The following is a 23,793-nucleotide window of genomic DNA, read 5'->3' as shown; positions in this document are numbered from 1 at the left end:
AGCAATGTGTTTTGTCCTTGCATGGAAAACTGGATTTTTAGCCAAGGCAATGGCACTTTGGTTGTCACAATACAATTGAGTTGGTTCGTGTTGAGGTAGACCCAAATCTTCAAGTAGTCTTCTAAGCCACAAGACTTCTTTGGAAGCATTAGTGCATCCTTTGTACTCAGCTTCAGTGGATCCAAGAGAGGTAAATTGTTGCTTTTTACTATTCCAAGAAATTGCTCCTGAACCAACAAAAAAACAATAACCACAAGTAGATTTCCCATCCTTGGGATCTCCACCTAGATCGGAATCAGTAAAACCTTTTAATGTAAAATCAGAATTTGCATCATAAAACAAACCTACATTAATAGTTCCTTTAATATATCTTAAAATTCTTTTAGCAACTTTAAAGTGTGTTTGTTGAGGTTTAGACATGAATCTTGAAACCAAACCAACACTATAAGCAATATCTGGCCTAGTAAGAGTTAAATAATTTAAACTTCCAACTAATTGTCTATACAAAGTAGGATCAACAAGAGGAGTTTGCATATCAAGCATTAACTTAGTGCCTAATTCAATAGGAATTGAAACATGGTGAGCATCATTCATGTTAAACTTATCTATAAGATCTTGAGCATATTTACTTTGAGATAACAAAATTCCTTTAGAGGTTTGCCAAATTTGCATTCCTAAGAAATAATGTAAAAGACCTAAATCAGTCATTTGAAATTTTTGATTAAGTTGAAACTTAATATCAGAAATCAAAGTATTGGAACTTGAAGTAAGAATCAAATCATCTACATACAAGATAATAAGTATAATATCATCTTCACTATGTTTAATATACAAGTTAGGATCATTTTTACTTCTAATAAAGCCTTGCGAAAGAAAGAATGTATTAATCTTTGAATACCACTCCCTAGGAGATTGCTTTAATCCATAAATTGATTTCTTTAATTTACAAACTAAGTGTGCATTACCTTCTTTAATAAAACCAGGAGGTTGAGACATATAAATTTCCTCATGTAAATCACCATTAAGAAAAGCACTTTTAACATCCATTTGGTGAATAGGCCAATTCATTCTAGAAGCTAAAGCAAGCATAAGTTTAATTGTAGGCATTTTAGCAACAGGAGCAAAAGTTTCAGTATAATCTAAGCCTTCAATTTGAGAAAAACCTCTAGCAACTAATCTAGCTTTAAATTTACTAACTTGATTATTAGCATTCAATTTGGTTTTATAAAGCCACTTGCAAGAAACAATATTTTTACCATGAGGCAAGGGAACTAAATCCCAAGTTTGGTTAGAAATTAGAGTATCATATTCTTCCTTCATTGCTTTTTGCCAATGTGGTTGATTTTTAGCTTGATCAAATGTTTTAGGATCATTAGAATTCATAATAGTAGTCATTAAAGCATAATTACAATAATTAACTCTTCTAGCTTGAAGTCTATCCATTCTAGCTAAGTATTCATCACTATCTTGAATTAAAGATTTAAACCATTTAGGTCTTCTTTTAGAAGTAATGGATTCATCACTAGAAGAAGAGTCATGAGGAGTAGAGTTATTATTATCATCATCACTATCACTAGAAGGAATAGAAAGAAATGCATTAGGAGTAGGGTTAAGAGAAGGAGGTTGGTCCTCCACAAGCACAACTTTGCTTTGAGCAAGTTCATCATCCTCTACTTTAGAACAATCATGAATGCCTTTTTCTGCAATACAAACATCTCTTGCAACTTTTACCTTGTTAGTAATAGGATTGTAAACTCTATAACCTTTAGTATTTTCATCATAACCAACAAAAATAAAAGGAGAAGATTTAGCATCTAATTTTTTTCTTTTCTCCTTAGGTTTGTGAACATAAGCTATGGAACCAAAAATTCTTAAATTTTGCAAATTAGGCTTTCTACCAGACCAAGCTTCTTCAGGAGTTTTATCCTTTAAGGCTTTGGTAGGTGTTCTATTAATTAAATAAGTTGCACAAGCCATAGCTTCAGCCCAAAACTTGTAATCCATATTTTTTGTATGCAATAAACATCTAACCATTTCAACAATTGTCCTATGCTTCCATTCTGCCACACCATTTTGTTGTGGTGTATAAGGAACAGTAAGCTCATGTTTAATTCCAAACGATTTCAAATAAGCATTAAATGCATTATTGACATATTCTCTTCCATTGTCAGTACGAAGAATCTTAATTTTAGAACCAGATTGCCTTTCTACAAACATATGAAATTCAATAAACACATCAAGCACTTGATCCTTACTATGAAGGAAATATATCCATGTTCTCCTTGAAAAATCATCAACAAAGGTAAGTGCATACCTTGAACCTTGGATGGAGGGATTCTCCATGGGACCCAAGAGATCACTATGAACTAGATGCAATTTAGTATATGCCCTCCAAGATTGACCATGAGGAAAGGGTTCCCTATGCATCTTACCACTCATGCAACCATTGCAAACAATTTGAGAAGGAACAATAGTAGGCAATCCATCAACCATATTTTCTTTTTGCATCAATGAAATATAATCAGAATTGAGATGGCCAAGTCTTTCATGCCATATAGTAAAATCAACAGTAGTAAGCAAAGAATACTTTGGAGGAGCAAATTCATAGAACTTGAATAAGTTATCACTATCCATTTTAGCAGTAGCAATAACATGATTAGTGTTTGGATCAATGATATAACATATGCCGCTATAAAAGTTAATTTTATAATCTTGACAAAGTTTAGGAACTGAAATCAAATTTGATTTTAATTCAGGAACATAAAGAACATCATGTAATTTCCCATTAGGAACATTCACATCACCAATAGCTTCAACTTTACAACTATGATTATTAGCTAATTGAACAGGAATATTAGAAGTATCGGGATGCAAAGATTCAAAACATTCTTTATGAGAAGTAACATGTTGAGATGCACCAAAATCAATAATCCACTCAAGTGGTTGAGAAACATTATAAGTACATGTAAATGCATGACGAGATGAATTACCATTATTATTACCTTTCTTATAATGAGGTTTATGTTGATTATTTTGATTATTTTGATTCATGGGCTTTTTACCATTTTGTTTCTTAAAACAATTATTAGTAATATGTCCATCTTTCCCACAATATGTGCAATGGGGTCTTGTTTGAGAATTATTCCTTTGATTATTGTATGTATTATTATGATTATTATTATGAGAATTGTTATGATAGGATTTAGAATGAGATTGATAATTAGAAGATTTGTAATTATTATTATGATTATTATTATGATTATGATTATGATTATTATTATTGGATCTAAAATGATTATTATGATTTTGATTTTTAGACATAAAAGCATGTTCACTACTTTTAAGAGTACCAAATTGAATTAATTTAGCTTCCTCTTGACGCAATAAATTACGAAAAATATCATAAGTTAATTGAGTAACTAAGCTAGGAATAGCAAGTTGAGCATGAATATTCGTAATAAATTGTTGAAATTGACGAGGAAGACATTTTTTAAGAATAAGATGAATTAAACGTAAATCAGCTAGAGTAACTCCTAAACCAGTTAATTGACTATTAACAGAATCAAACTTTAATAAAAATTCATCCATAGTTTTAAAATCCGTATACCTTAGATCTTCAAGTTGATCTTGAAGTTGAATTTTTCGGGATTCATTTGAGCTATCATAAGTTGTTTTTAAAATTTCCCAAGCTTCATGCGCTTTTGTACAATTTCCAATTAAAACATACAAATCAGGAACCATTGAAATACCAATTAAACCAAGTGCTTCCTCATTTTGAGCCTTCCATCTATCTTGGTCGGCTTGAGGAGCAGTTGTAGCGGGCTCAAAGGTTTTATCAGTTGCAACATCCAAAAGGTGTTTGAAACGAAATATAAAAGAAATATGTGTTTTCCAGGAATGATAATTAGTGCTATTTAATTTAATTTCGGGAATTAAAGTAGACATGATATAGAACTTAAAAAAATAATTACCTCTATTAAAAACAAAAAATTAACTTACTGAATTAAAAATGAATCAAATCTCAAAAAATAATTTTAAATTTATCATAAAATGTTATTTTCAAAAAAAAATTGATTACAAAATTTTTTATTTTTTTTAAAAACTTAAATTTAAATCTTTATTAATAATAAATAAATTATATGGAGAATTAATAAAGAAACTTCATATATTAAAATTCTTCATTAAAGAAAAAGAGACACAATTAAAAAACTTAATATAAACTTTTAAAAACTCTTTTTATATATAAAAAATCTTGTAAACTCTGTTACAAACTTGTGAATATAAACTAATGTAGTAAAATGATTATGAGATTTTTAAAACTTAGTAATACGTGGAGAATGATTAAGCATTTTTTAATTAAATACATGAAAGGTAAAGAGTTTATGAGATTTTAAAAAGGTGAGTAATACGTGGAAAAGGTTTAAGCCTTTTTTAAATTAGATGCATGAAACGTAAGAGGAATATTAAGGATGTATTATATAAAAAAACAGATGCGCAGTAATTACGGATGCAGAAATAATAATGGATGTTAAAGAATAACAAATGCAAGAATAATAACGGATGTTGAAGAATGAGAGGTTTAACATGAGCAGAATGCAGCCGAAGCAAGTGTAACAGATCTGCAATCAAAATATTAGCAGAGAACAAATACTAGAAAATAAAATGTAAGCACACCCAACAAGAAAAGGTATGATAAGATTTAAATCTAAATAACAGATATAGAGGTATTTCCTGCAAATAAACAAAGATAAATCAAATCTATTGATATTTAATAATAGATATACCAGGAAAGGAAATACAAAACAATATTAAACATTTGGTAACAACAATCTGCAATACATAATACTGGAATAAAAAACCAGACAATACAAAAGATGTTAAACTTAGAATGATTTACACAGAGAAAGCAGAAATTATAGAATATTAAACTTCTGGAATAAAAAACTGGCAATACACAAACCTAGAGAAAATAATAGGAAAAACAGAGATAGTTATAATACAGAGATCAATATGAATCTTTTTAACAAAATCATGCAAACACAATAAATGTTAAAACCTGCAAACAAATCAGAGATGCAATGTAATAATAAATTAGATTTGGCGGCAAGCCGACCAAACAGATTAAGGAGGCTGAGTTTGGTGGTAAACCTTCCAAACTATTCACACTAAAAAAAACCAGAAACTTTGGTGGCAAGCCTTCCAAAGACACAAATTTAAACTAGAAAGAAGAAACTTTAGCGGCAAGCCTTTCAAAGCCCTTTTTTTTTTAATAAAAAAAAAACTAGAATAGAAGATTAAACCTGCAGGCAAACTTGTTAACAAGTTTGAAAAAAAAGTTAAAATCTGAAACCAAAACCTGCACAATAGAAAATATTAGAAAAGGAACTTCTTCTCCTCTCAAGAATGCCTCCAACAAGGTGAACTCCACAGAATGGTAACCTTCATCAATGTCAACTTAAAACAAGGATTAGAAACCTGCTCTGATACCATGAAAGGAAATACAAGAGCAAGGAAAGAAAAATAAAATCCAAGAAAGTTTATTGATGAAGTAAATGTTACCAAGAGAAATGCAAAAACCTTGGAGCAATCACCCAAATGTGAAGAAGGAGGCACAAGAACTTTTTGAAAGGGGAAAAGCAAAGAAAAACCCCTTGTGATATTATGAATGAGGCAATGCCTAAAATGAGAGAGAGAGAGAGAGAGAGAGAGAGAGAGAGAGAGAGAGAGAGAGAGAGAGAGAGAGAAGCTCTTTACAATATTGTCATTAAAAAGAAATGAGAGAGGAGACATCTCTTAAATAAAGATGAGGAGAGGAGTTACAAAGTAACTCCCAAATCTATGAATGCCACCATTCATAAAATGTGTGTGCCATGTGTCCACATCCTCTTATGGAGGAAATCTAATATTCCTTAATAAAGGAAAATAAAAGAAATGACTTGTCCTCACACATGTACTAGAGGACAAATTACATGTAGGAATTCCAAAGGAATATCCTAAACTAAATACAAATAAACCTGAGCTAAGTAAAGATTAAATATTCTAACAGTTAGCTCAGTTGGCTCAAATGAAAAAAGAGTCACATGAACCCATGCAAGATTTTGTGGCTAAATTCAATAAGTTGTGTAACAAAATTTCAATTGTTGCTCAACCTACAGCTGCAAATTTGAAGTGCTTCTTCATCAATGCTCAAATGCCAGAAGTATGTTTCTTGTTGAGAAGGGAAGTCCCAAGAGACCTTGCAGCAGCGCAAGCTTTGGCAATTGATATTGAAGATGATCTTATCCTTGATGGTAAGATAAAGATAGAATCAAATGGGTCCAAAGAAATCTCTTCATTGGGATCATGGGCTACCAAGAAAACAGATCCCATGCTGCAGAAGTTGGCTAATGAGTTGGTTGCCTTCAAAAGGCAAATAGCTCAAGGTGTATTCTCTTCCCCTTATGAAGACATTCCAAGGAGGCCATACCCAAATATTCCTCCTAGTTATGTTGCTGAAAATAAAGATAAGCTCCCTTCATCACCAGAAGGGCTTTCACTTGAGGCACCACCAACAAATGCAGCAGTGGAGGATTCTGAATTTGAACAAAGTGATATTGCGGGTCTCTTCCAAGAAGAAGAGGAAGCGGACGTAGCTGGCGACTCTCAAATCTGGTTTATGCAGTTCCAGAAAGCTGATGAACAAAAAGAATGGACCATGTTGGATACCATGGACAATGCACAACAAGAGGTTGAAGGCCACCTTTGCAAGGTGTTGATTAAGGAGGATAATCGCGTCATAGGATGTGAAAAGATGGTTTATGAACAAAAAGACAATTCTATTTTGAATTTTGGAAAGTTTGATGAGAGTTGTCATGAAGCAAATTTCAGCTCTCCTATTCAAAAGAGCAAAGAAGATATTGAAGAGGATACATTTTGGGATGAGATGGAATTGTTTTGTTCAAGCTTTGATGTCAAACTGGTATCCTATAAGTTAAAAGATCATGAGCAGCTTGAGAAAGATGAAAATCAAGAGTCTATTTTCCAAGATGGAGGTTTTAATATTTGTTCAAGTCCTCAAGAAATTTCTATAGAAGAATCTTGTTCAAGTCTTGTTGATGATTCTCTCAAATCAGAAGTTTGTGAACAACATTTTGAGGAAAGCTATGCAGCCATGTTTTCACTTGAATCACATGAAGATCTTTCTGTTCAGCATAAGGCTATGGTTGAAGAAGCAACTGATAAAGATGTAATCAGCAAGAAGAATTATGTTTTTGTCTCATCAAGAGGATGTCCAATCAGACATCTTGCTTGGTTGGAAGCCAATGGGAGGACAAAGGTTTCACTTGTTCCTGAGCCGGTAGATACACTTGAGGAAGAGGCCAAACATGCATTTTCAGCTAAGTAAGAACAGTCTGGTTTCAAAAATCTACTTTGGAGCAGCAGTACATATGATTCATTTCAAGAGGAAGGTGAATTTGTTCATCTTTTCCAAGGAGTGTTGCACCAAGTTCTAGTACAATTGTTTGTTCTTCAATTGGTTGTGGTTGCTCATGATCATGCAAGGTACTATAACTTGTTGAAGAAAGGCAATTATTTTGTTGAGCCAGTGAATGGTTTCATTTGAAAGGTTTTTCTTTGTGGCTAGTTTAGAATAGGTAGGTTTTCATATTCAATAAGTGTAGTTACACAAGTTAGCGTCTTAGTTAATTGCTTTGCGTCAGTCATATCATTCCTCTTGTCATTTATGTCTTTGTTGCTTGACTCTGTAACCCAATGGATACTAAGGCAATTAGAGTTCTGGATTCTACTCCCTTCAATCGCCCCAACAATCAAAGGAATTTCCCCAGTCAGAGCCAGTTGTTGTCCTCATTTTTGTTTTAAAAAATGAAGGACCATTACATGAAATTTTTGTGAAAATTTTGAAGATTTTACTCTATGGCATGCTTCCCAATGTATAATTTTGACTATTCCTTGGATTGGCTTAATCCTCAGTCCATCATCGAACTACGTTTCAAATTTCATCGCATTCAGGATTCATTTGCTATGTCTTTCCTTCAAATTCGGGTTTTTTCTCTCTAACTGCAGGTGGAGAATTTTCCTTGAACTGCAAGTTTTAATGATTTCCATTGTTTTGGTCTTTTTAGGGAAATTTTTAGCTTATTACATGTGCACTTTATTGAAAAATAAAAACTTGAAATTTTCTTTTTATTTCCCCTTTGTTGTTTTTGTTGTTTTTTGGTTTTTTTAGTTAAAATAGGGATTTTTTGGTTAAGTTACAAGTAAACTTGTAATTCTTTCCAAAAACCCCTACTTTAATGGTTTTTACATGTAATAAGGATTTTAAACCCCTATTACATATGTTCAAGTAAATTATAACTTGTTGTGGGGATTTTATTTCCCCTTTGCAAGTGATTTTAAAACTTGCACTTTATCTCCAAAAACCCGATTTTGCTTATAAAGTGCATTTTTGACATTTTAAACTTGTTATTTGGTCAAAAAATCCCGATTTTGCCTAACATGTTGAAAAATTGAAATTTTAAACTTGTTATTTCCTCCAAAAAACCCGATTTTCATTGGTTCATGCAAATTAAAACTTGCCATTTGTTCCAAAAAACCCGATTTGCAAGGGAAAAACGTTTTTTGAGGTTTTTTAGCAAATTTTTGTGGAGAATTTGTTGGACGAGGAAGGCATTTAGGATTCCTTCCTATTTTCATGCATTGTTAGACACCTTTCTTGCCACACAGAGGTTAAGATTGCTGGTTTTTTGCTTTATAACAACAACCACGTTTTTTGGAAATGCCACAAATCAGCAATCTTATAAATCGTTTCTGCTTGGTATGTTAAGGCATTGAGGTTAGAAAGAGTCTTGGCCACTTTCCATGCCATTTTCCATGCATTTGACACCGCATTTTTTGCAAAGGACGTTTTTCAAAAAACGTGGCAAGGGTTTGGGATTGCGGTTTTTGTTTATTTATTGGATTGTCTTCTTCATTCCAAGATTGATTAATCATCTTGTTGAAGAGGCATTTTCAGATTGGAGCAAGGTAAGATTTCTTTTCTTCTTGTTTCATTTTTCTTGTTTTCAAATATGTTAGTTCTTCCCCAAAAAAAATCGGTTTTGTGAGAGAGATTTTCCCCTTTGTAAAGCAATTTTAGAATTGCATTGTTCTTCCCCATTTTCCCTCTTTACTTGTATTCAGGATTTTACATCTTGATTACAAGTTGGAAGATAATAATTGTTCTTCCCTTACGGATAAAAGATTTAACCATCTTTTGTTGAAATTTCAAGTTGCAAAGATGAGAAATACCCATCCTTTCAAAATCGGGTTTTTGGAACCGGATTGCATGTTGAAAATTCTTCCCATTTTCTTGAAGATAATCTTCCCAAAAAAATTTCATATTCATTTCCATCATTCGTACATACCATTTCATCCACTCATTTCACAACTTCATTCATTTTTCCCATTTAAAGTCTTCACTTGCAGTCAGCCATCCAAAACCCGAAATTGGTCTAAAATGCACTCAAAAAACACTTGAAAATGAGTTTTAAAGGTTCAATTACAAGTGCAAACTTGTAGTTACCCATTACACATATGAAGTTGCATGTTTGTTCTCCACAATTGCAAGTTAATGCTCTTGTTTTTCCCACACATGTAATGCAAGTTCCAAAACCCGAAATTCACTTGTGAGCCCATTTTTGCATCAATTTATCCCTTCCCTTGTCAATTCGGTTTGCACACATGATTTACCAAATCAATGGTTTAAGGCATGCGCCTTATTATGCAAGAAGATTTCAAGAATGAAGGAAGATACAAAGAAGAGATACAACAACAATTCATGATTGAGAGCATAGAATGCTTTCAAGACAAAGATGGTCATGACATGAAAAGAGGAAGGCGACCCTTTCCCTCTTGAAAAGCTAGTACTACACCAAGCAAGAAGATAAGGATGCAAGTTCCCGTTCTAGCAAGTTCCCATTCCGGTTCAAGATGTCTTTACCAATCCAGAATACTTCAAGTTCTAGCATCCTAAAGCGACATAAAGATCATCACAGACAAAGGATGATGCAGTTAGAGTCGTGTCTTTAGACACATGGAATAGTTTTAGTTATGCATTTGTAATTTTGTTTTGACAAGTTACATGTAAAAATATCTTTGTAATTGCAAGTTAACTCATTACTTGCACTTTTGTAATTACATGTAAAGCAACTACAAGTTGTGTTCAATTAGGACTGTAGTTGGAATAAGTCTTAGTTAGTTATTGAAGTCTTAGTTGGTTATTGAATAAGTCTTGGTGGTTGAGAGAATCTCTCAAGTTAGTTGGGATCCTCCCACCTTTTTTTCAAGGCTCCTCTTCTATAAATACTTGAGGGGAGCTATTGTAATCTTTATATTTTGAAAAGCAAGCAAAAACTCTGCCAAATTTACAGAAAAGAAGTCTTTGAGCTTTCATGTGTGAATTCAAGAATTGAAAGGAATAGAAGGAAATTGCTCAAGCCTTGAGTCTTTGTGCTACATTCTTGAGTTTGTGTTCAATATCTTCTTTCTTGCAAGTGTTTCTTAAAGAGCTTAATCACATCTGATTTGCAATCTTTGTGCTGCAAGTAGTTGAGGTTAATATAGATTAAAATAAATATTTTGTTGAGAGAAGTTGTAAGTCTTTGTGCTTTCACTTGTTCTTAGGAAAATTTAGGAGTAGATTTTGTGAGAAATAGTTGTAAGTCCTTGAGCTTATACTACTTCTCATTCTTTTAAGTAGAAAATATTAAGATATTTCAGTCTTTGAGTTGTTATAACTTGTCCTTTATAGCATTAGTATAGAAAAGAGTAGATAGGACTTCATATAATCAAGTCTTTGAGCTTGATATTGTTGTCCCGTCCTAAAGGAAGTGACGAAAGTCTTTGCGCTTTTAGGAAACTTCATTTCCTTTCTCTCATTTCATTTGAAAGTGGTTACTGTTGTTTATATTCAATCGCTATCCTTTTTTGTGAAGAGAAAAATATATTGTCTTTCTTGATACAACCCAAACCATATATGTAACATGTTCGTATACATTGTTACTACTTATCAAATTGCCCTTAGTTTTTATATTCAATGTCATACTATATACTCCAGTCGGTTAACACTACCGAATCATGCAGTCGGTATACACAGAGAAGTCGGTATGCACAGTCTAGTCGGTTATAGAAGAAAGCAGTCACAGAACGCAATACACACCGAGCTGTCTACCGAGCATCTTTTTATGACTACCGAGCAGCAAAGATGACACACCGAGTGTAACATGTTACCAGATACATTGAACCTAGACATGCATATGAAAACGTGTTACAAGATCGAGGCACATCTAACCGTTATCACATTGGAAATTGCACTAGAAGATTGTGTATGATTTTGAGATCAATCTAACCAATGAAATATTTTGTATAGTTATTCATTCGAGGAATCTTGTTTGTAAGATCGAAACAATGAATTAGATCACCGTCTTAAGAGATCTATTTATACAGCATGGGTTAAGGGTGTATGTATGTGTGTAAGAAGATTGTTACAGAGACACAGAGGTCGCTGAGAAGGTTTTCAGAGAACAGTCGAAGAACAGAGTAAATAGAAGGGTTTACCGAGTTACTATATGGGTTACCGAGGTATGTTTTAAGCAAGGTAATCTATTCTGAGCACATAGAATCTGCTATAACATTTCAGATGTAAAGTTCCAGATATTTGTAATGATTTTATTGTAATATTGTGAAGTTGAAAGAGAAACCTTTAATAGGGTAAAAGACTCTAATCAAGTCTATAAATTGTAAAGCCTCTAACCAGGTGCAACATTCAAATTAAATGTTGTAAAATCCTTTAGCAAGGTAGACCTAACAGATCTTGTTACTCCTAACAGGGTAAGCTATCAAAAATAGCTAAAATGTAGCTCTAACCGAGCACTCTTTATTATTGCAGTAGTGAAGTTGTGGGTGCCATCCCCACTGCAGTTTTTCTCTCTAACCAAGAGTTTCTACGTAACCAAAATATGTGTTATGGAGTGAATCATGTATGATTGGAGTACTGATTCACCCCTCCCCTCTCAGTACATTAGCTTACCATATTGGGCCTAACAATTGGTATCAGAGCTTGAATCTTGGAAAAGGGTTTAACTGCCTAAAGAGAAAGATCTTATCAATGGAAGGCTACAAACAATCTCGGAGGATTGTGTATCTGCAAGAAGAGTTGGATCATGCTAATCAAGTGATTGCAGACATGCAAAGGCAAATGCAAAAATCTCTGAAAGTAAGAAGAAGATTATCTGATGACTTGCAGGATTCTCAAGAGTTGGTGGAACAAATTGAGACATCATCTGAGAACAGTATATCTAAAGAGACTGAAGAAATGATTGGAGTATTGAAAGAAAAGAACAAAGCACTGGTTGATCAACTAAAAGCAATGAAAAGAGAACATGAACATTTCAGCACACAAATGACTGAAAATCTAGATGCATTAAGGACAGCTGAGGATAAAGCAAGAGATCTAGAAAGAGAGAAACAACAACTTGAAGTCGTAGTATCTGATAAAAATGATGAAATCATAAGGTTGACTAGGATTCAATAAAATATGACAGATCAACTAGGTTATGCACATCATGAAGCAATTCTGAAGAATGATGAAAATCAAGCATTGAAACTCGAAGTATCAAGGTTGACCAATGAACTTGAAACAAAGAAGAAATCCAAAGAAACACTGAAGAAGAGTTATGAAGCATCAAAGATGTTGGATGAGCAATTGAATACAAGAAGACCCAACAAAGATGCAGGACTCGGTTACAAAGGAAAAGACTCTACCAAGAAAGGAATTCATACTACCGAGAGAGGAGAATCATCAAAGCAAAGTGGAAAAAGGAATAACATCAAAAGAAATAAGCCTATTTGCTACTACTGTGGAAATCAAGGTCACATTGCCAACATATGCCAAATCAAAAAAGGTAAGCAACCGAATATCACTAAGTCCAATGATTATTGTTACAATTGCAATAAATATGGTCACACATCTAACCAATGTAGGACAAAGTCTGTTAACAACTATCAGAAGGAAAAATACAAAGGGTTTTGTAGAAACTGCAATAGATATGGACATAGTACTGAAAAGTGCTCACTTAAGAAAAAGATCTACATGTGGTCTGCACACCGAGCAAACACCAGAGGTTACCGAACTCACACAGATCCTTACAGACAATATGCAGCAGTACCATGGGATTACAATACAAGGATATGGTGTGAATGTTACGGAAGATATGGACATATTAGTGCCAACTATTTTATAAGGTTTGGAATGAACAACCGAAGATCATGGAGAAATCCTGGTATGGCATGTTTTCATTGTCACAAAGTTGGACATTTAGCTGGAGATTGCAGAGATCAACCTAGAGGAGACACTGAAGAAATAAAAGAAAAATTAAAGATGATTTGGAAAAAGAAGGAAATTGTGTCAAATGAAGAAAGCACCTTACCTACTGAGTTAGGTGCACCTATTCCAAATTAATCAGTAAAGGTATGAAGGGACTACATTCTCTAAAGGTTAAAATCATAACAGTTCCTATTCTATTATGTACTAAATTCAAAATCTACATAGTTAAGATGCATTAGTAAGTTTGAAATTCTATCAAAAGTACTTTACAGGAAACTTGTCAAGTCGATGAATACAGGAAGCTTGTCAAGTCGGTAAATGAAGGAAATTTGGTTACTCAGTTAAAACAAAAAAAGAGAGTAAATTGGTTAAAGGTGAACCGAGTGCATTTAATGTTTTTGACCTAACCCGCACAGAGCATGATAAGGTATTTTGTGTACTTAAAAGCATTTTCGCAGTCATTTACATTCACCAAGTTTTTGAAAGAGCAGAGCAGAGCGATTCAAGGCGATCAAACCTCATTCAAAGCGAATCCAAGGTATTTACATCAAATCTCATCGCATTGTTAAGCTGGTTTACCGATCTTATCAAATTGTTATTATCTGCTGAGTGTGAAGTGTCTAGCATTTGTAAACCATCAAACCCTAAGGATAGTTTGCTAAGTTTTACCTGAAATCTACAATGGCACCCAAGTTCCAAGATCCCATAGTTATTAAGAATGTAGAGAAGCCCTCACTAAAATACACTTTGACTCCTAAAGTCGCCTCTGAACCGGATGACAAAACCGCTTTTTCACTCATCCCGAATCGAGTCTTGTTAGTTGAAGATGTGAGATTCTTCACCAAATGTTGTGTTGAAGAACTCGGTCATGTTGAGATAAGAGACACCTATGATGAACTATGTACCGATGGTGTATTAAACAGCAAGTATGAACACATCAGAATCAAAGGATTGATTGAAGCCCTAACCTACCCTCGTATGTTAAAGCCCCAATGGGTCAAGTTTGTTTTAAGCAGAGTTCATGATGATTTCATGTGGCTAGAAGAGAAACCATTCAAAATCACCAAGGAAATCATTCATGTGATCACCGGTTATCCTATCTATGATCATGCACGAGCTCAAAAGATGATATCATAGAAGGAATTAATCAGTTTAACTGGAGTTGAATCTAATTACAGAGGATTAAAACTGAACAATGTCACTGATGCAGAACTTAAGTTTGCCATTAGAGTAATTGGTTATTGTTTCTTCCAATCAGCAAGGGAAAACAGTGTACCATGTTCAACAGTTGACATAGCCTATAAAATTGTGAAAAGGGGAATGAAAATTGATTTATGTGAAGTGTTACTGAAGAACCTGTTTGAGAACTTGAACACAATAAGGAAGCCGAAGAAGAACAACTCAGCAAATACACTAAAGTTTGGTTCACTTCTTGTCTGCATGTTTTTCTACTTTGAAATATTCTTTCCATCAGTCGGTAAAGTAGTTTGGGAGCTACACCGACCAATCACCCATCAGATTAATGACTTTATCAAGAAGCTAGGTGATAATTTCAATGACATAATGGATGATTATTTCAGCAAATTTCAAGAGAAAATGCACAACAGGTACCGGATTCCACCCCAGGTAGTGGATAAATATAAAGATGACATATGCTTTGATGTAGATACTAATTACTGTTATGTGAATGTTGTGGAACCGAGGACTCAATCTTTGCCACCTATGGGTTACGAGATTGACTTTGATATCACACAACAACAAATTGATGCATATCTTTCATTACCAAGGCATGCCACCGAACTGAGGTATGGAACCTATGAAGAGGTGAAGGGAAAAGTAAAAATGAGCATTGTAGTAGCCAAAGCTACAAGGAAAGCAACAAAGATGATAAAGGTTTTAACGGAGAAATTCGGAGAAGATTCTTCCTCTACACCTGTCAAAGGCACTCTTGCCATCACCAAAGAGGAATCTGAAGCTCAAAAGGCAGCCATAACATTGAGCACCAAACTGCCTAAGGGTAAAGTGTTAAAAAGAAAGAAACGAGACACTTCAAAGGCCCTACCGAATCCTCCAACAAAGAGACCTAATACAAGAGCATCAGCTGCATCACCGAGTAAGAAACAATAGAGTGTTACTGCTCCCAAGGTAACCAAGACCTACAAGAAATCTACTCGGAGACTCATTCTAGCAAAAGAGTCTAGTGATACAGAATCTGAGGATGCCAACAAATTCCAAATTGTCAAGAGCAAGAAGGTATGTATACATAGTGTTGAAAACTTCTGTGCCAATCTAAAAGAATATGGCGGATTTGGTTCTTTTAGATATGTCAATTATGAAACAAGAAATAATGATGAGAAGAGACAAATTGAAGAAGCTGTCATTTGCACACTTCTAAAGTTTCGGCTAGCTCCATTAGAACTAGTAAAGTCACTTCCAAATGAACTTTACTTGCATATTGATAACAGGTGGAAATATGCAATGGACTCAGAGAAACAAATCAAAGAAAGAAGTCTAGTCCATCTATTTCCTGATATGTCTGTAGTAGAAATAAAGGAACATTTGACAACCTACAATTCAAAGTTTCTTGTCAAACAAAGAGCCTTAAAATTGATGAATGGGCTATATATTGACGTAGAGAATGAGACAAAAGAAAAATGGCAAGAATCTTCAAAATCAAAGATGTCGGTGAACAATCTAAAGTTGAAATCATTGATGTCACCGAGCAAGATCCTAATGTCACTGAGCACGATCTTGACGCTACCGAGCAAGACCCGGCTGACACTATTCAAATTGATGAAGATGTCATGGATACAAAGGAACAGGAGCAGGAAATGATAGAAGGCACTACATATGCAAAACTTGTATCTAGTGAATCCATTTTAGAACAAGTTCAGCCTTATCCACCAATCACTCAACCTGTCTCTACCGAAGCTCCTCAAGATACAACACAAGGCACTGAAGGTCACAAGTCTAAAACAACAGAAGATACAACTCAAGGATAGACCTCTGAAGCACCTTCGAGCACCGAAAATGTAGCAGCGGAGACACCCAATACCAAGACACTGAAAGACACCACAGCAGCTACAGGTACCAACCAAAGTGTTGTCTCTATCAAGCAACCTACCAAGGGTTAGCAAACATCTCAAGCTATTGTCTTGGTCCAACCGACCAAAGGTAAAGAGAAGAAGGTGAAAAAGCATAGTTTCAAAGTTGATTTATCTAAACCAATAGTGTTGCCCAATGTGGATATATCAAAATTAAAGGGGCAAGCACTCATTGATTTTGGTGAACTATGCAAATCAAAGGCCGAAAAAGAAAAACAAATGGCCATACAAAAGAAGAATAAAGTACTTCAGAAGGTGAAGACACTGCTATCCGATATGCTGCCTACAGCTACAGTGTCAACCGATGCAGCCATCCACATTCAACTGGATGAACTCCTTAATCAAATAGAAACATCTAGACTTGATGCATCTGAGTACTTGAGCAAGCTAAAATACAAGGAGCTTACTGCAAAAATGATAGAAGAGGTACAAAAAGCTCTAGCTATTGGCAAAGTCAAACTTGTCAAATTCATTGTTGAGTTGTCCCCTCAACTCAAGCATATTCTTTATTTATTTCAGAAACTTTGTACATTTTCCATATTTATTAAAGATATCAAGAATAAAACTGATGCAATTGAGAAAGAGATCACCGATCTCTCAAATAAGTTGACCCTAGAGCCCAATTCAGTTCAGAATTTTTATACCAAGCTTCAACAGCTCATGGCTCAACAATTAGAACTACGAAATGAAGAACATAAGATCAGGATGGATATAATGACACTCCAAACATTATTCCTTCCTCATCTTTCATCAGTTCAAGAACAAATTAACCGAGCTACACGCCTATCTACTACACAAGAGGGAAGCACTCTTGATGGCTTAATATCACTATTGGCTGATATTCAAGCACAAAATTCTTTAATGGAAAGTGTAAAGGATGCACTCTCTGTCGCACTCACCGATGCCCGAAAGAAGTATAAATCTATTTTTGACCAGTTACCACCCTCGGATGGAAATTAAGTTTTTGATGTTTGTCAAAAAGGGGGAGTGATACAGTTTTGGTGATACAGTTTTGATATAATATTCGGAGTATTGTATACAGGGGGAGTATATCGAGCAAAGTATGCAGAGTATTCAAGGACAGTAAGCAGAGCACACAAGCATAGAACCGAGCATGCAAAATCAGAGTTATATACAATATAATGATAAGGGGAGTATATTTGAATATACTATTTCATTGACTATTGTATATACTGTCAAATATAGTCATTTTGCAAAGTATATAGATTTTTTGAGTTATGACTTTGAAAGTAGTTTTTGTCAAACATCTCAACTAATGTCAAAAGGAGAGATTGTTACTGTAGTCACATAAATTTGTCCACTTAATTAAATGAATACTTAGTATTTATTTGATTATTTAACCATCAATTAATAATTAATTAAATTAATATTTAATTAATTCATCTTAACCCTCTTCTCCTATTAATTAAATAAATTATTCAATTTATTTGATTTAATTCACTTAACCAAATTCAGACCATTAATTAAATAAATAAATCATATTTATTTAATTAAATCTTCTCTCACATTTAAATAAATTAATATTTATTTAAATCCCCCAAAATCCCACCTCTCACATTTAAATAAATAAATCATTTATTTAAATCACCTTTATCCTCCACCCACTTGCATTTTCCTACAAATGCAAGTTGCACAATTATTTTAAATAAATAATTTATTTAAATCACCTTTATCCTCCACCCACTTGTATTTTCCTACAAAAGCAAGTTGCACAACTATTTTAAATAAATTATTTATTTAAAATCCTATTTATCCTCACCCACTTGAAACCTTTAATGGTTTCCCTTAAAGTATTCAAACTTGATGGCTTTAAAGTCTTCAAACTTGATGGCTTCCTTCTATAGTCTTCTTAAGACTTTAATGGTTTTCCTTAAAGTCTTCAAGCCTTTAATGGTTTCCCTCAAAGTCTTCAAGCATTTAAATGCTTTATCTTCATTTTCTCATTTAAATAAATTAATATTTATTTGAATATTTATCCAAATGCAAATTACACCATTTAATTGAAATAAATGATTTTATTTTAATTGAAAATACCAAAATTTCTCCCACTTGCATTTTCCTACAAAATCCACTTGTATGCCTAAACCCCTTCTAGATTCTTCTAAACCCTTCCTAATTAGCCTAAATTCATCCCTTAAATATTGTCACATTCCTAAGCAAATTGGAGTCACTTCTCAAAGACTCCAAAGTCTTTGAAAAGCAATTAATGCTTTGTGTGTTCAACAAATTAACCCTCAAAGTCTTGGATAACCTTTGAAAGCTTCCAACCTTCAACCACTAAATGGCTCAAAGTCTTTGATAACCATTGAAGGCTTTCAACCTTCAACCACTTAATCCCCAAAGTCTCCAATAACCATTAATGGTTACCTCAAACCCTCCCACATGGTTAAAACATTTGTTTTGACTCAACCTCTACCCAACCCAAAGGTCTCATCAAGCCTTTAATGCTTTGACCATGATTATCTCTTAAACATTTGCACAAAGGTTTATCCTTGGATTAACTCTTAATCCAGTGGGTAATCTTAATTTAGACTTGACCCTTACCTTCTAGATAACCATGAGGTCTTCTCAGGCCTTTAATGCCTCCAACCTCTTCTCTCAACCCAATCCTATGTTGACACTTGTCACCATTTTATTGGTGCCAATTGTGCACATGGATCCCCAACTTTCAAACTTGGCCCTTGATTAAACCATTCAATCTTAACCCTTCATTTCCCCATTTCTTCTATAAATAGAACCCTTCTCCTCGAGCAAAAAGAAGCATTTTTAGAGTATTGTTGTTATACTGGCATTAGCATAGAGCTTTTTCATAGCATCACTATCTACTCTTGCATAGTATTTGCTTATCATATTCAACCATCTTGAATCTCCATATGGCATCCATGGCTAGTGCTAAAAGCTGAGAGCTACACTCATTTGGGACTTGGAGAGGAGAGAAACAAGGGAGAAGCATCAAAAGGCATCATGGAAGCATCTTAGGGAGGCTCTTCTCCTTTCTTTTATTTTGTTAAACTTCTTTCATGCTTTTTGAAATCTCTCTTGATATGTTTGGAATGGTTTTTAGTTCTTTGTTTTGTTTTTATGGTTGAAACTAACTTATTAACATTGAACTTTGTTGTTGCCTTGTCCCCATTTTCATGACATCATTTGGTGAACCCGACGTGAATCCAAACACCAAAAAGATCAATTTTTTTTTTTTTTAACCAATAACATGTTTGAATGTTGAAAATGTCACACAGGTTGCGATTTTGACACTGTTTTGGTGCGTTTGGCATTATTTTGGCGCTATTCCCCCTGTTTCAGTGCTTTTCCTTTCTCTGTCTTTCCCTTTCTTTTAATACGTTTGTGTTAAATAGTGCCTCTGTTCAAACGCAGACTAGCGCTATTGTAACAAAACGTTGTACAAATCACTTTGTAACCAAAAAAAATAAAAAACCAAAAAAAAAATAAAAATTTAGGCTTGTAGAAGCCCACCAAATAGGCGGATTTTACTAACTATTTTTCTCTTTTGTGCAGATTTAAATTAGATTAAAGAGTAGATTTATATTTTTTACTAACTTGTTTTTGAAGTTGGTTTTAAAAATGAATTCACTTTTTATTTTGGTTTAAAATTAACTTCACATTTCAAATTTGGGCTTTTGAAAAAGAATCACACATTTGTTTGGGGCTATTAAAAAGAATTTCATTGTTCAAAGGTAAAAAGAACCACAAACTTATACAAAAACAACTTTATTTTTTTTGCAAGTTAGAAAACAAACTTCGTTTTGGTGCTTAAAATCAACAAGGCAAATTTTATTTCTTGCATCAAGATAAAACTCACAATCCACACTTCCATTTTTGGTGCAAATAAAATTCACAATCAACTTGTGTCATTTTCAAAGCAATTTTACTTCATGCAAACGTGTTTTTCATTAAGTTGACCAGGATTTTCAAATTCTAGTTTACTCAAACAATTGCCTTTGAAAATTAAAAAGAACACCATGATTGTTGGAGCAACATCTCCAAATAGTTAGATCACATTGCAATGACAGATTAAAAAGAACAAGTGTTTTTCGTGCTTGGCACACTTGTGCAAAGAGTTGGTCGAGTGGTCCTACTTCTAACACACACTATCCTCTCCCTTGGCTTTCGTGGTCCTAGGTGCAAGAGAAAGGTGTTAGTAACGCTCAAATTTTATCTTTTTAAGAGAGGCCTGCCAAGGGATCGATACTCTTGGGAACGACCTCGAGCGGTAAATCCTTCGAGCCGCTATAGAAATCAGGTGTGAGCGAAAGCTGTAGCCTTGGGTATAGCTGTTCCTACAGTGTAACTGGCCGAAAGGACAAATGGGCCCCACCACCAGTTACAAGGCTCTTAAGTGAGTCACTGCAGAATGAACTTATGTCCAAAAACATCGAACATGACTAAACACCTTTAAGTAGTAGCCCACCCGTTCTATTGATTGAGGATATTTGAGGTATAATTTAGTGCAAGAGCATAGATGGTTTTGCTCCCAAGATACTCACCATACATATTTCCTTGAGTAGAAACATAGCTTTTTGAAAGGTCACTTGTGGCTTGATAAAAGTGGTGACTCCCCCATCATAGGGATCATCTATTTGTTATGCTCGTGCAAGACTTAGTATATCACATCCTTACCTGCCACGGCGGGATTCATAAGGTATGTAGTACCAAAGTCGAAGAAATATCAAGATGTGGGCTAAATTTATCACAACTGGCCATTTGACCTTAGGGATAAAGAGTGTTTGAAGTGTGTTTGTTTTACAGACCTAGTGCAAATTGAGCCGACTTCAGGCTTTGGAATTACACCTTAAAATAAATCTAAAGGAAGGGTCAAAAACAAGTCCAAGGATTGGGTTGATCTAGACCCATACTCATTTGTGCCTTTTGAGGCAACATTCTTGTGTTTGTGTGCTTGCTTTGTTTTCTTGTCAAAGAAAAATCAGAAAATCAATCCCAAAAACAAAGTATTCATCCAACATCTGTCAACACAACCAAAAATACCAAAAACAAAGTGCAAACAAACAAAGAGTCAAAAATTTATGACCATTCTTCACATCTTGCGAAAGAAGAAGTGTCATCAGAGTATCACCTTGAAAAGGAGACCACTAAGCTCAAAGGCTTTAATCAAAAGGAGGAAATTCTTCTATATCAATCGACAAATCTTTGTCTCCCATAGAGTCTTTCTACATCGCATGCGTCTATACCTTCAAGGTAAAACAAACGAGTTTGATTCAGAATCATTGAACCGCAGAGCTTTTATGCAATATAGAGCTCTGAGTTATCACAAAAATCAAGGAGGAAAGATTAATCCCAATTTCTTCCCAAACATCTGTATCACCTACAACACAGCTCGAGAAGTGCCACCAACGTCTGAAAGGGAAGAAGAAGAGTTTGTCCCATTTGTGACACAAAGTTTTTATTGAAAGTTGAAAACATTTTCATCCATCATCCCACTCATACATCATCACTTCATCATCAATCCATCCCAACTCTCAAAACATTAAGAAGTTCTTGTCCCACGATTCCTTTTTAGATATTGCTTGAAATCAAACACATCACATCACTTTTAGATTGTTTCTACATCTAGGATAAGCTCATCCTAAGAGACACATCTACGCAGGTTAAAACTAGTTCATGAGTGAATCCTCTCATTGCTAGGTAGTCAAAATCTGTAACACATCTCAGATTTCTCTACACCTTATCACATCCAAACTCATCAAAACAAACAAGCAATTCAAAGAAAGAATTCTGGTTACATTTACCTTTAGAGTGCTAGAGATCTACAATCCACCAACCATCAATCTTTCATTTCATCACCAACTCATCATCATCTTCAATCAACTTCAAAACAAACTTGCAAACAAAATGGCTCAAACCCGATCACGATCAAGGCAACGAGAAATAGAAATTGAGGAAGAAGAGGACAACCTCAATGAATTTCAAGAAGCACTTGGAGGAAATGTGAATGACGAAAACCCAAGTACTCCCACTCCTTCAACAATCGAAAGGGTTCAGCATAACCCTCATTTTAACAGATTATTTGATGAAATATTAAGGAGCAATGCGGATGCTCACTTTTTAAGACTCGCTCAAGAAGGAGCCAAACTCCCCTCAGACTTTGATCTTGCCCAATTAAGACAAGCATCAGAAAGACAAAGTTGCCATGAGGAGGAAAGAGGTAGAAATCACATCAGATATAACATCCCTCGAGGTAACCCACCACCTCCTCCTCCAAATGAAATGGAGATGTTGCGGCAACAAGTCGAGAATCTCGCCCAACAACTTCATAGTGGTGTTAAGACCAATCAATTCTCACTTAAACGACATCTGTCCCTATCCGTTTGATAGGAATCTTTATATGCCACCCTTTCCACGCGGGTTCGAAACACCAAAATTTGAAAAATATAGAGGAAAGGGAGATCCTCGTGATCATGTCCGAGAATTTCATTCCGCTTGTCTCGAAGTCGCTTATGAGGACACATACCTAATGCACCTTTTTCCCCAAAGCTTGGGAGGAACAACCACATCATGGTTTTCCCGACTACCAGGTGGCATAAGAACATTTGAGGAACTCATCCAGAAGTTCCTATCTCATTACTCTTATAATATTGAACGCGACATCACCATGGCTGATCTGTGCAACACCAAACAAAAACCAGGTGAATTATTCTCAGTATTCCTGCAACGATGGCGCCAAATGTCTAGCAGACGTTCTCTTCAGTTACCTGAACGAGAACTAGTGGAAATTTTCATTTCCAACTTAAACGAAGAAATGGAATTTCACTTGGATGTCAAAGACACAGACTCTTTTAACGATATGATCACCAAGGGTATAAAATGTGAAAGGGCACTCATCAAAAAAGGACTCATCAAAATCTTTAATGAACCCAAAGATGGTCCTCGCCCGCGCTTCAATAGTGATAAACCGAACTTCTGGAACAAGAATAAGAATATCGTCAACGATGGAGTTGTGGATGCTCGAACTATCCAAAATGCACAACCTGTGGTTCGATTTGCAGGACAAAATCCTCCACCTCAAAATAACACAAATGTTCTTCCCAATCAAGGTCGCATCACATCTCATGATGAACCAAGACCCCGTCCACAAAAACAAAAACGCACATACACTCCCTTAGGGGAACCCATTGAAACGGTGATGCGACAACTTATTTCTCAGAATTTGATCACTCTACCTAAGTTATCAAATTATGAGCCCCAAGTCAAACCAGCATGGTGGAAGGATACTGAACATTGTGAGTTCCATCAAGGAAGAGGACACAAGACAAGTAATTGTCACCGATT

This window comes from Cryptomeria japonica, chromosome 11 (genome assembly GCF_030272615.1).
Source record: "Cryptomeria japonica chromosome 11, Sugi_1.0, whole genome shotgun sequence".
Classification (NCBI taxonomy): domain Eukaryota; kingdom Viridiplantae; phylum Streptophyta; class Pinopsida; order Cupressales; family Cupressaceae; genus Cryptomeria; species Cryptomeria japonica.
Note: the sequence above shows the minus strand (reverse complement) of the source record.